This window comes from Oncorhynchus tshawytscha, linkage group LG28 (genome assembly GCF_018296145.1).
Source record: "Oncorhynchus tshawytscha isolate Ot180627B linkage group LG28, Otsh_v2.0, whole genome shotgun sequence".
In the NCBI taxonomy this organism is placed as follows: Eukaryota; Metazoa; Chordata; class Actinopteri; order Salmoniformes; family Salmonidae; genus Oncorhynchus; species Oncorhynchus tshawytscha.
Window position 1 is genome coordinate 44,177,004 of NC_056456.1, and position 14,027 is coordinate 44,191,030.

Sequence of the window (14,027 nt, forward strand, 5' to 3'; positions counted from 1 at the left end):
TAAATGCAGAAGACACATTTCAGTTGAATGCATTCATTTGTACAACTAACTAGGTATCGTTCTTTCCCTTACCAATGCTGCAGCTGTTCCACTGTACTGTTTGACTGAAGCGTGTGTGTGTACTGCCTCCTGCAGGTGTGACAGAAAGGTGACGTGTCAGCGTGTCCTTGATCTAATGACGTGTAGACAAATTCATCGATCACGTGAAACCATTCATTTCTATGTGAACACTCAATAGTAAATTGAAGCCAAGTCGTTAAGATGGCGTCTCATGGAGACAACATACGCAGCTTTGAGCTGCTTCAGGAAATTACATTGCAGGCTAGCTCAGTGCTGCCCCGTCTAAATAAATCTTTAGCAACTCAATTATCCTTAACTTCTTTTGTGTGGAATTTGAAAATAGTCTGTTCAAGAATATACATCTGGTGTATTAGAAGCAGGGATGTGACAAATTAACAGTTTTGCTTAATGTTTAAACAGGAAAATAATAACAAAAAAATGAATGGAACAGAATTAGAACCGGGAACGGAAGTGATCTATACTGCATGGGAACTGGTTAATAACCCACAAAATATGCAACAAAACGCCTGTACAGAACCCCTTCCGTCTGTCAATCAGAAAGCTTCTTCCAGTGTCTGCTTGCAAGCTGAAAAGTCTTTACCTGTGTGTATGTAATATACCTGCCCTTCCCCCTTCTGAAGCAGCTGTAGCTCGCCTGGAAACCCTACGTTGAATTTCATTGAATTCTATGTCGAACAGAAATGAGAGTTTGAATCGGGAAAGTTTGCTCTTACGACCTCTACAAGCCAGAATTTTAATTAAATGTATTTCTTTAGTGTACATTACCCGTTGTCCGTGTAGTTAGTCCTTTAGGAGGTGGGAATGTGACACAATATATACCCACAGGAAATTATAAATACGTGAACTTTTCAAAACCGCTGGTCGTGCTTTCAGATTTATAGCACCTGAAGCGTGCTCAGAAGATACAAATACAAGACTACTTACCGAGCTGATGCACCTCGTTCTGAGCACGTTTCAGGTGATAGAAATCAGAACGCACTACCAGCGCTTTGAAAAGTTCATGTCTTTATACTTTCCTGTGGATATATTGTGTCACATTCCCACCGCCAAAAAGGACCAACTACACGGACAACTGGTCAAGTGAAGTTAAAATGTAATTGAGGGTTCACTTCACGCTGTTCACAGCGTGGTAGCCAAGGCTTCAAAGCAGCAAGGCCTCGTGTTTCAACGCTCCTAGACCCACTATGCTGGTTACTTTCTGCATCTATGTTAAGATTTTTTTTCTTAAAATGAAATTGTGATCCTTAACATCAACATTCACACACATCACACCCCTAATTAGAAGCTATTAAGCTAAACATTTTTTTATTTACACGAAGGTTGACTAGGAAGAAGGCCATTTTTCCATTCATTATAATTGGGGGGCGGTCCTGCTTTCTGCAAATAATGTACTGCGGTGGGCCTTGAACTTCTGTGGCTTCAATGAGAGGAGGCAGTCGTTCTCCCCTGTCCTGGCTGGCTTTCGTAACCTCGTAACCTACCTGTATTACTCTTTGTACTACGTGACGAAGTGTGTGTGTGTGTGTGTGTACTGCCCCCTGCAGGTCTAATGGGGAGGTGACGTATCACTGACCAGAGGAGAGAAGAGACCCAGGACTCTGGGTCTAGAATGGAGGAGATCAGCCCCACCAAATTCCCCGGGCTGTTCAGGATACGGGCGAGCCCTCGCCCCCCCCCACGACGGACACCACCATCATGAGGTCATCGACGCCGTGTCAGATGATGATAAAGAACACGGGAAGAAGAAGAACAAGTTCAAGAAGAAGAAGAATAAGAGACATTACCTTGTTACTGTTTATATCGAGTTACAGATTTGAATCATTTGGCAGTTGCTCTTACCAAGAGTGACTTATACTTAGTTCATCCATCTTAAGTGACTTACACCTAGTTCATCCATCTTAAGTGACTTATACTTAGTTTTATCCATCTTAAGTGACTTACACCTAGTTCATCCATCTTAAGTGACTTATACTTAGTTTTATCCATCTTAAGTGATTTACACTTAGTTCATCCATCTTAAGTGATTTACACTTAGTTCATCCATCTTAAGTGATTTACACTTAGTTCACCCATCTTATTATGGCTACTAGGTGAGACAACCACATGTCACAATCATAGTAGTGATGGGGGGTCCGTACAGTTACATATTGCAATATTATTATGGGACGATATTTCACTGATACTTTGACTCCAAATATTGATTTGTAAACATGAACAGAAAGGTTGACTATGATTTTTTTTATTTTCTAGGTAGTGTTAGCTGGCGCAAGTTGGTTATACCTGTGCCAAAACTCTGGTATTTTTCGTCCTTCAGCTTGTTCTCATCTTAAAGCTTGTGGGTCGTTCCATTTGATTTGAATCACTTTTTGACAGCACCCCTTTTGATTTGAATGAAACCTTCCATCCATATTTGCCCCGTTGGTAGAAGAGCTCAGAAAGCACTTTTTTTGGACCTGAATGACAAAACATTTAGGAGATAGAGGTGCTCAAAGTTGACCCATTTTGCATATCTTACCCTACCACGAGACATACATGTCTTCATCACTGGGAAAGATTAACGGTTGAGTTTGATATCATTTACAGTGCCTTCATACCCCTTGACTTATTTCACATTTTGTTGTGTTACAGCCTGAATTCAACATGGATTAATTGTATTTTTTTGTATAATAATGACACAGTGAACCTGTTTTTCAAAATATTTGCAAATGAAATAAAGAAATATCTCATTTACATAAGAATTCACACCCCTTTGCTATGACACTCCAAACAGAGCTCAGATGCCATCCCGTTTACTTTGATCATCCTAGAGATGTCCCTACAACTTGATTGGAGTCCACCTGTGGCCAATTCAAATTGTTTGGACATGATTTAGACGCACACCTGTCTATATAAGGTCCCACATCACGTCACAGCAGAAACTATACCAGGAACTGTCCGGAGATCTCCAAGATAGAATTTTGATGATGCCTATATCAGGGAAAGGCTATTTAACCATTTCTAGAGTGTTGAAAGTTTCTAAGAACACAGCGAACACATCATTGGGAAATTGAAAAAAATATGGAACTACCCAGACTCTACTAGAGCTGGCCAGGCAAACTCTTGATGAAAACCTGCCTCAGAATGCAAACAACCTTAGACTTGGGGTGAAGATGTACATTCCAACAGGACAATGACCCCAAGCATACAGCCAAAGTAATGCTGGAATGGCTTCAGAACTACAATGTGAAAGTCCTTGAGTGGCCCAGCCAAAGCCCAGACTTAAATCTCATTGAAAATCTGTGGAAAGACTTGAAGATTGCTGTTCACTGCCGCTCTTCATCTATATTAACAGAGCTTGAGAAAATCTGCACGGTAGAATGGGAGATGACTCACAGCTGTAATCTCCACCCAAGGTGCTTCTACAAAGTATTGACTCATGGGTGTGTATACTTAGGTAAATTAGATAATTCTGTATTTCATTTTCAATAAATTAGCAAACATTTCTAAACATGTTTTCACTTTGTCATTATGGGGTACTTTGTAGATGGGTGAGAAAAATATATATTTAATCAATTTTGAATTCAGGCTGTAACACCAAAAAATGTGTAATAAGTCAAGAAGTATGAATACATTCTGAAGACACTGTACAAGTTTCTAAACAGGGTTGTGATATTTACTATTTTTATCTCTTTTTTTTTTGTAACAGTATTTTTATTGGAATTTCACAATTTTCACCCATATTAAGAGATACAACAACAGAGACAAAGCACACAGAACAAAAACAAGAAAAACAGCACCCACTTACACATATCTACGTGCATATACAGTGCCTTGCGAAAGTATTCGGCCCCCTTGAACTTTGCGACCTTTTGCAACATTTCAGGCTTCAAACATAAAGATATAAAACTGTATTTTTTTTGTGAAGAATCAACAACAAGTGGGACACAATCATGAAGTTGAACGACATTTATTGGATATTTCAAACTTTTTTAACAAATCAAAAACTGAAAAATTGGGCGTGCAAAATTATTCAGCCCCTTTACTTTCAGTGCAGCAAACTCTCTCCAGAAGTTCAGTGAGGATCTCTGAATGATCCAATGTTGACCTAAATGACTAATGGTGATAAATACAATCCACCTGTGTGTAATCAAGTCTCCGTATAAATGCACCTGCACTGTGATAGTCTCAGAGGTCCGTTAAAAGCGCAGAGAGCATCATGAAGAACAAGGAACACACCAGGCAGGTCCGAGATACTGTTGTGAAGAAGTTTAAAGCCGGATTTGGATACAAAAAGATTTCCCAAGCTTTAAACATCCCAAGGAGCACTGTGCAAGCGATAATATTGAAATGGAAGGAGTATCAGACCACTGCAAATCTACCAAGACCTGGCCGTCCCTCTAAACTTTCAGCTCATACAAGGAGAAGACTGATCAGAGGTGCAGCCAAGAGGCCCATGATCACTCTGGATGAACTGCAGAGATCTACAGCTGAGGTGGGAGACTCTGTCCATAGGTAAACAATCAGTCGTATATTGCACAAATCTGGCCTTTATGGAAGAGTGGCAAGAAGAAAGCCATTTCTTAAAGATATCCATAAAAAGTGTCGTTTAAATTTTGCCACAAGCCACCTGGGAGACACACCAAACATGTGGAAGAAGGTGCTTTGGTCAGATGAAACCAAAATTGAACTTTTTGGCAACAATGCAAAACGTTATGTTTGGCGTAAAAGCAACACAGCTCATCACCCTGAACACACCATCCCCACTGTCAAACATGGTGGTGGCAGCATCATGGTTTGGGCCTGCTTTTCTTCAGCAGGGACAGGGAAGATGGTTAAAATTGATGGGAAGATGGATGGAGCCAAATACAGGACCATTCTGGAAGAAAACCTGATGGAGTCTGCAAAAGACCTGAGACTGGGACGGAGATTTGTCTTCCAACAAGACAATGATCCAAAACATAAAGCAAAATCTACAATGGAATGGTTCAAAAATAAACATATCCAAGTGTTAGAATGGCCAAGTCAAAGTCCAGACCTGAATCCAATCGAGAATCTGTGGAAAGAACTGAAAACTGCTGTTCACAAATGCTCTCCATCCAACCTCACTGAGCTCCAGCTGTTTTGCAAGGAGGAATGGGAAAAAATTTCAGCCACTCGATGTGCAAAACTGATAGAGACATACCCCAAGCGACTTACAGCTGTAATCGCAGCAAAAGGTGGCGCTACAAAGTTTTAACTTAAGGGGGCTGAATAATTTTGCACGCCCAATTTTTCAGTTTTTGATTTGTTAAAAAAGTTTGAAATATCCAATAAATGTCGTTCCACTTCATGATTGTGTCCCACTTGTTGTTGATTCTTCACAAAAAAATACAGTTTTATATCTTTATGTTTGAAGCCTGAAATGTGGCAAAAGGTCGCAAAGTTCAAGGGGGCCGAATACTTTCGCAAGGCACTGTATATACACATACATACATACACACACATACATATACCCATGCATATACACACACATACGCATACATACACGCACGCACACACACACACATATACACACCCATACATACGTACACCATTTTCCTCTTCCCGCTCGGTGCTTCTCTCACCCCATCACCATCATTGCGTCTCTCAATACATACATTTTAAACAAACTTACAAACAGAAATTAAACAAAAAAGCTCAGTTTAAACCAAGAGGTTAGGTTCCACACATGGAACGTACAGTGTAGTTCTGAAATACATAGATCCCCGCCATTCTAAGAGAATCCTTGCAGCATAATAGCTGATACCTCAGGTTCTAGGTAATTTAGATAAGGTTCCCATACTTTGTAGAACTGGTCTGTTTTAGAATGCAATGTACATGTCAGATATTCCAGAGGCACCCATTCAAATAGTATCTTATACCAATCTTTAATAGAAGGAACATTATCACTAATCCACTGTAAAAGGATGTTTTTCCTCGCTGCTAAGGTAAGGATGTTGTAAAGCCTCCTTTTACCGACAGAAGTAACATGCCTACTAGGGAGACCTAACAGTAGGGAAACTGGGTCAAATTCTAGATCAACCCCTAGGATCTTTTCAATTTCTTGCAGAACACCAGACCAGTATCTTTGTATTTTGGTACATGACCATAAACAATGTGTTAGGGTGCCTGTATCAGTTTTGCATTTAAGACACTGAGGGGAAGAGGAAGTGGGGCTAAAAGCATGTCTGCGAATTGGGGATATATGCAATCTGTGTATTATTCTTAATTGGATTGCTCTAGTACGGTTACATATAGATATTGTTTTTGCATATCTCCAAATGTCCTCCCACATCTCTTCGTCAATAGTAACAGACAATTCTTTCTCCCACACTTGTTTCACCCTCCGTGTGTTGACAGCAGAAAAGGACCTTAAAGTATCATAAAACAGACTTACAGACATTTTCCTTTGTGGGAAAAAAAGCATTATTTCAATGACAGACACATCAGGGTTACCAATTAAGGTGGTGCTCTTCAGAATATAATGTCTTACTTGTAGGAAGCGGAAAAAGTCCTGCTTTGGGAGTCGATATTTCTCGACCATCTGCTCAAATGACAACAAAATTTTATCAGCAAATAAGTCATTTAGCCTGCGTATGCCCTTATTAAGCCATAAGTTAAAGCCAGCATCCAGCTATCCTGGACTGAAATCTGGGTTGTTAAGAATTGGGGTAAGAGCAGAGGTTAGTTTGGACATTCCCAGGAAGCGTTGAACTGACCTCCATACTTTGAGTGTGTTAAGTGTAACGGGATTATTGCAGTGATCTTCTACAGACTTGAAACTTCTGAAAAATAAAAGATCCTGTAAGGGATATTTTGAAAGAGAAGTCTCAATGTCTAACCAAATAGAGGAGTCATCATTTGTGATCCAGTCAGAAATATAACAAAGGTGGGCACACCATTGATAGAGCCTGATATTGGGCAGGTCCAAGCCGCCCATAGAACTTGGCAGCTGCAATATTGCCATCTTAAGTCTTGGCTTGCGTTTACTCCATATAAAGGAACTTAGCCATCCATTTACATCCTTTATTACCTTATTGGAGAGTAATACTGGGATCATTTGGATTGGGTAAAGTAGTCTAGGTAAAATGTTCATTTTCAAGAGGGATATTCTACCCAACCAAGAAATCGGGAGAGAGTTCCAGCGATCCAGATCCTGTCTTATTGTATCAAAGAAGGGAACAAAATTGGCTTTGTACATTAGCTGGAATTTAGGAGTTACAAATATACCCAGATACATGAAACCTGAGGGAGACCATTTAAAAGGGAAGGGGGGAGAAGTATTAGGTACAGAGTGTAGGCTACCAAGTGGCATAGCCTCTGATTTAGTAAGGTTAATCTTGTAGCCTGAGAATTCGCTGAATAATTCAATAATATTAATAAATCAAATCAAATCAAATCAATTGTTATTTGTCACATACACATGGTTAGCAGATGTTAATGCGAGTGTAGCGAAATGCTTGTGCTTCTAGTTCCGACAATGCAGTAATAACCAACAAGTAATCTAACTAACAATTCCAAAACTACTGTCTTATACACAGTGTAAGGGGATAAAGAATATGTACATAAGGATATATGAATGAGTGATGGTACAGAGCAGCATAGGCAAGATACAGTAGATGGTATCGAGTACAGTATATACATATGAGATGAGTATGTAAACAAAGTGGCATAGTTAAAGTGGCTAGTGATACATGTATTACATAAGGATGCAGTCGATGATATAGAGTACAGTATATACGTATGCATATGAGATGAATAATGTAGGGTAAGTAACATTATATAGGGTAGCATTGTTTAAAGTGGCTAGTGATATATTTACATAATTTCCCATCAATTCCCATTATTAAAGTGGCTGGAGTTGAGTCAGTGTCAGTGTCAGTGTGTTGGCAGCAGCCACTCAATGTTAGTGGTGGCTGTTTAACAGTCTGATGGCCTTGAGATAGAAGCTGTTTTTCAGTCTCTCGGTCCCAGCTTTGATGCACCTGTACTGACCTCGCCTTCTGGATGATAGCGGGGTGAACAGGCAGTGGCTCGGGTGGTTGATGTCCTTGATGATCTTTATGGCCTTCCTGTAACATCGGGTGGTGTAGGTGTCCTGGAGGGCAGGTAGTTTACCCCCGGTGATGCGTTGTGCAGACCTCACTACCCTCTGGAGAGCCTTACGGTTGAGGGCGGAGCAGTTGCCGTACCAGGCGGTGATACAGCCCGCCAGGATGCTCTCGATTGTGCATCTGTAGAAGTTTGTGAGTGCTTTTGGTGACAAGCCGAATTTCTTCAGCCTCCTGAGGTTGAAGAGGCGCTGCTGCGCCTTCTTCACGATGCTGTCTGTGTGAGTGGACCAATTCAGTTTGTCTGTGATGTGTATGCCGAGGAACTTAAAACTTGCTACCCTCTCCACTACTGTTCCATCGATGTGGATAGGGGGTGTTCCCTCTGCTGTTTCCTGAAGTCCACAATCAACTCCTTAGTTTTGTTGACGTTGAGTGTGAGGTTATTTTCCTGACACCACACTCCGAGGGCCCTCACCTCCTCCCTGTAGGCCGTCTCGTCGTTGTTGGTAATCAAGCCTACCACTGTTGTGTCGTCCGCAAACTTGATGATTGAGTTGGAGGCGTGCGTGGCCACGCAGTCGTGGGTGAACAGGGAGTACAGGAGAGGGCTCAGAACGCACCCTTGTGGGGCCCCAGTGTTGAGGATCAGCGGGGAGGAGATGTTGTTGCCTACCCTCACCACCTGGGGGCGGCCCGTCAGGAAGTCCAGTACCCAGTTGCACAGGGCGGGGTCGAGACCCAGGGTCTCGAGCTTGATGACGAGCTTGGAGGGTACTATGGTGTTGAATGCCGAGCTGTAGTCGATGAACAGCATTCTCACATAGGTATTCCTCTTGTCCAGATGGGTTAGGGCAGTGTGCAGTGTGGTTGAGATTGCATCGTCTGTGGACCTATTTGTGCGGTAAGCAAATTGGAGTGGGTCTAGGGTGTCAGGTAGGGTGGAGGTGATATGGTCCTTGACTAGTCTCTCAAAGCACTTCATGATGACGGATGTGAGTGCTACGGGGCGGTAGTCGTTTAGCTCAGTTACCTTAGCTTTCTTGGGAACAGGAACAATGGTGGCCCTCTTGAAGCATGTGGGAACAGCAGACTGGTATAGGGATTGATTGAATATGTCCGTAAACACACCGGCCAGCTGGTCTGCGCATGCTCTGAGGGCGCTGCTGGGGATGCCGTCTGGGCCTGCAGCCTTGCGAGGGTTAACACGTTTAAATGTCTTACTCACCTCAGCTGCAGTGAAGGAGAGACCGCATGTTTTCATTGCAGGCCGTGTCAGTGGCACTGTATTGTCCTCAAAGGCAAAAAAGTTATTTAGTCTGCCTGGGAGCAAGACATCCTGGTCCGTGACTGGGCTGGATTTCTTCCTGTTGTCCGTGATTGACTGTAGACCCTGCCACATGCCTCTTGTGTCTGAGCCGTTGAATTGAGATTCTACTTTGTCTCTGTACTGACGCTTAGCTTGTTTAATAGCCTTGCGGAGGGAATAGCTGCACTGTTTGTATTCAGTCATGTCACCAGACACCTTGCCCTGATTAAAAGCAGTGGTTCGTGCTTTCAGTTTCACACGAATGCTGCCATCAATCCACGGTTTCTGGTTAGGGAATGTTTTAATCGTTGCTATGGGAACGACATCTTCAACGCACGTTCTAATGAACTCGCACACCGAATCAGCGTATTCGTCAATGTTGTTGTCTGACGCAATACGAAACATCTCCCAGTCCACGTGATGGAAGCAGTCTTGGAGTGTGGAGTCAGCTTGGTCGGACCAGCGTTGGACAGACCTCAGCGTGGGAGCTTCTTGTTTTAGTTTCTGTCTGTAGGCAGGGATCAACAAAATGGAGTCGTGGTCAGCTTTTCCGAAAGGGGGGCGGGGCAGGGCCTTTTATGCATCGCGGAAGTTAGAGTAACAATGATCCAAGGTCTTTCCACCCCTGGTTGCGCAATCGATATGCTGATAAAATTTAGGGAGTCTTGTTTTCAGATTAGCCTTGTTAAAATCCCCAGCTACAATGAATGCAGCCTCCGGATAAATCGTTTCCAGTTTGCAGAGAGTTAAATAAAGTTCGTTCAGAGCCATCGATGTGTCTGCTTGGGGGGGGATATATACGGCTGTGATTATAATCGAAGAGAATTCTCTTGGTAGATAATGCGGTCTACATTTGATTGTGAGGAATTCTAAATCAGGTGAACAGAAGGATTTGAGTTCCTGTAATAAGAGATGTAATTTAAGTCTCGGGACTAGAGATGAATATCAGGACATCATCAGCATACAAGCTTATTTTATGGTGAACATCACCAATGAGCAGCCCCTGTATAGCAGGCGTTACCCTGATGGCCTTGGCCAGTGGTTCCATAACGAGTGCAAAGAGGAGGGGGGATAAAGGACAGCCCTGTCTGGTACCTCTGTGTATAGAGAAGCTATTTGACCGTGGCCCATTAGTAAGGACAGCAGCCTGAGGATCATCATATAAAACTTTCACCCATTTTATAAAGTTGTCCCCCAGACCAAATTTATTTAGAGCAAATAATAGGTAAGACCACTCCACACGATCAAATGCTTTCTCAGCATCTAGGGAGAGCACAAGACCATCCACAGCACTTTGTTGGTAGGCTTGAATTACATTAAGAAGCCGCCTGACGTTGTTGCATGACTTACGGCCCCTAATGAAGCCAGTTTGGTCTCCTTTCACAATTAGTGGCAGTGAGTCCTCTAATCTTGTGGCTAGAATTTTAGAAAGCAATTTTCTATCCACATTCAGAAGGGAAATTGGTCTGTATGAGGAACAAGACTCTGGACATTTTCCCTTTTTGAGAATAAGTGAAATGTTGGCCAGTTGGTCATTTGAAAATGAGTGGTTAAACATATCACGCAATGGCTCAAGGATCAGGCCATGGAACTCTTTATAGAACTCACTACAAAACCCGTCTGGTCCTGGGGCCTTACCATTTTGCAGATTCTTAATTGCGAACATTATCTCTTCCTTGGTAATAGGGGCATTAAGGAGGGACCTCTGCTCTTCGGAGATAGCAGGGAGCTCAATCTTACAAAATAAGTTCTCCATTAATTTGGGTGCATCCTTTGGCAGTTCTGAGGCATAAAGGTTTGTATAAAATTTCTTAAATGAGTCACTTATCAATTTATTTTCATATAAATGATTACCATCAGAATCAGTAATAGTAGCAGTTGACTGAGAGTCAGCCCTCTTTTTAGCTAGGTATGCCAAGTACTTTCCTGGCTTATCGCCATGTTCATATAGCTTTTGCCTGACAAATCTCATTTTCTTTTCAGCGTCCTGTGTTAGGAGAGAGTCTAACGTTGATCTAATGACTGATATTTCCTTTAATAGGGCAGGAGTGGGTGTTTTAATGTAGTCCTTCTCTTTAGTTCCTAATTCACCCTCTAACATTTTTTGCTTTTCCCGCTTTTTCCGTCTCTTAGTAGCTGTGTATGACATAATCAGACCCCTGGCATACGCTTTACAGGTCTCCCAAAGGAGCGAGGGGTTATCTGTTGATTGAGAGTTAATAGAGAAAAATGCTTTAAACTCTGTTATAAAATATGATGTGAATGTATGGTCTTTAAGAATGGTTGAGTTCAACCTCCAATGTCTTGACCGATTGAATGCCCCGTTGAGTTTTATGTCCAGGATCACCTCAGCATGATCAGATATGACTATGCTTCCTATCCTAGCGGATAAAACAGACTGCAAAGACGTCTTGGGCATAAAAAAAAATCTATTCTAGTCTGACATCCATGAGGTGCAGAGAAAAAAGTGAACTCTCTGTTGGAGGGATGGAAAGCTCTCCAGACATCCGCATACCCCAGATCATCACAAATAACTTTAAGTGACTTAGCTTGAGGAGAGAGTGAAGCTATACCACTGGGAAACTTATCAATAAGGGGGTTCAACAAGCAGTTAAAATCTCCTCCAACCACTGCAGTGTCTGAGTTTAATTCTGAAAAGTGTAGAAATGCCTTAGTGAGGAAATCAGGGGGTGAGCAGGGGGGAAGTAAATATTCATTATGGAAATGTTCTGCCCTTGTAAAGTACCATTAATTATAACAAAGCGACCAAATTTATCTTTCACACAATTCAAGACCTTAAGTGGTAAGTTCTTTTTCACCAGAATTGCTACACCTCTACTTCTGGATGTAAATGATGAGAAAAACACTTGACCAAACCCTCCTTGTTGTAATTTCAGGTGCTCCTTATCATCCAAATGAGTTTCTTGCAACAGGGCAATATCAATATTTTATTTTTTCAAAAAAGACAGCACTTTCTCCTTTTAATGGGGTTATGGCTCTCTCTAATGTTCCACGTACATACACGCAGTCTGTTATCTGCCATTGTATCTTGACCATTCAATATCCAGACTGGATCCTACTGTAAAAGTGGGGTGGTACCTTTTTCCATGTTTTGAACTCTCCTCTATCTCACTGAGCATAAACAAAAAATATGAACCCTGAACTCGAACTATACTAAACCCAAAAATTAAACATGTAAAAATCCAAAAGGGGGTTTTCCCACTAGCTAACATGCAGGGGATTTCAACTCTCCAATGTAGACTCTTAAGTCCGCATTGCCGCTCAATAGCCTCATCCTTTATATATATGGAAAAGAAAATCAATAGAAGAAGATTGAGGCTCTTCCACCTAAAACCAAGCCTGGGCACCAATATGGATTCACACATATCTCAGCCTGAGCTATAGCGGCTATTACTTTAGCAAGAAAAATAATAAAGATACGAATATTACTGAGCCGGAGTACGTGAGGACTCACACCACTGTTTCATGATCAGATTCAACCAAAAATAAACAAAGTTATTCAATGCTGTGGAGGTGCAGCTTAAAGTTATTTACCCGAGAGAGTCAATAAACGCAGCAGCCTCTTCAGGTGTGTAGAGCTTTTAGGTGATCCGTTGACCATAATCTTCAATGTGGCCGGGTACAACAGTGCGTAGTCCATCTTCATTCTCCTGAGTCGAGCCTTCGCCTCATCAAACGCTTTGCGTCTTCGTACAACCACTGTGGAATAATCATTGAAGAATGAGACCTTTGGACCTTTATGTTGACTACCATCAGAGCTGATGTTTCTAGCCGCATCCATGACGCGCTGCTTGTCGGTGAAGTTGTGGAACTTTATAACCACCGGCCGTGGGCGCTGATTGGGACCGGGTATCGGTGCTTGAGAGCGATGGGCTCTGTCCTGCTTCACACGACCAGCCTTAGTGTCCATTTGTAGGTAGCCAGGGATCCATTCCTCAAAGAATTTTGCTGAACGTGTCCCTTCAGAATTTTCCGGGAGTCCCACAACACGAATATTGCATCTGCGTCCTCGATTATCCAAGTCGTCAATGTGCTCCGCCATTTCGCGCACCTGTTTCTCAAGTGCTTTTATCTTAGCGTCCATAGATGTAGTTGAAGTTTCCACTGCAGCAATTCTCCCTTCCGCCTCAACAACACGTTTCACAACGCTCTGTATTTCAGCTGAATGGCCTGCTATTGCTTCCAAGACCGTTCTTATCTTAGCATCGATCACTTTAGTAATGTTATCAGTCATCTTTTGAATCATCAGGTCCATTGTGCCTGGATCTGCAATGGTGTTAGCTTCGCTAACGTTAGCTAGCTCCTCATGCACATCCACAGGGGTGGTGGTTTTGGTCGACTTCTTAGTAGTCCTATTGGGCATGTTGTCGGAGATTTTTGCGAAATAGTCGTCAAGACTCATTATATGGTAACTTATTTAGCCAATTCTACCACTTTTTCAAGCTAGGAGATTAATGTAAGAATATAAATTTACGAATGCCACGAGAGCTCGCTGAAACACAGTGTTCTCTCTACGGCGCCATTTTGTCCCCCCTTTATCTATTTTTTAACAAATCTAAAAACTTTTT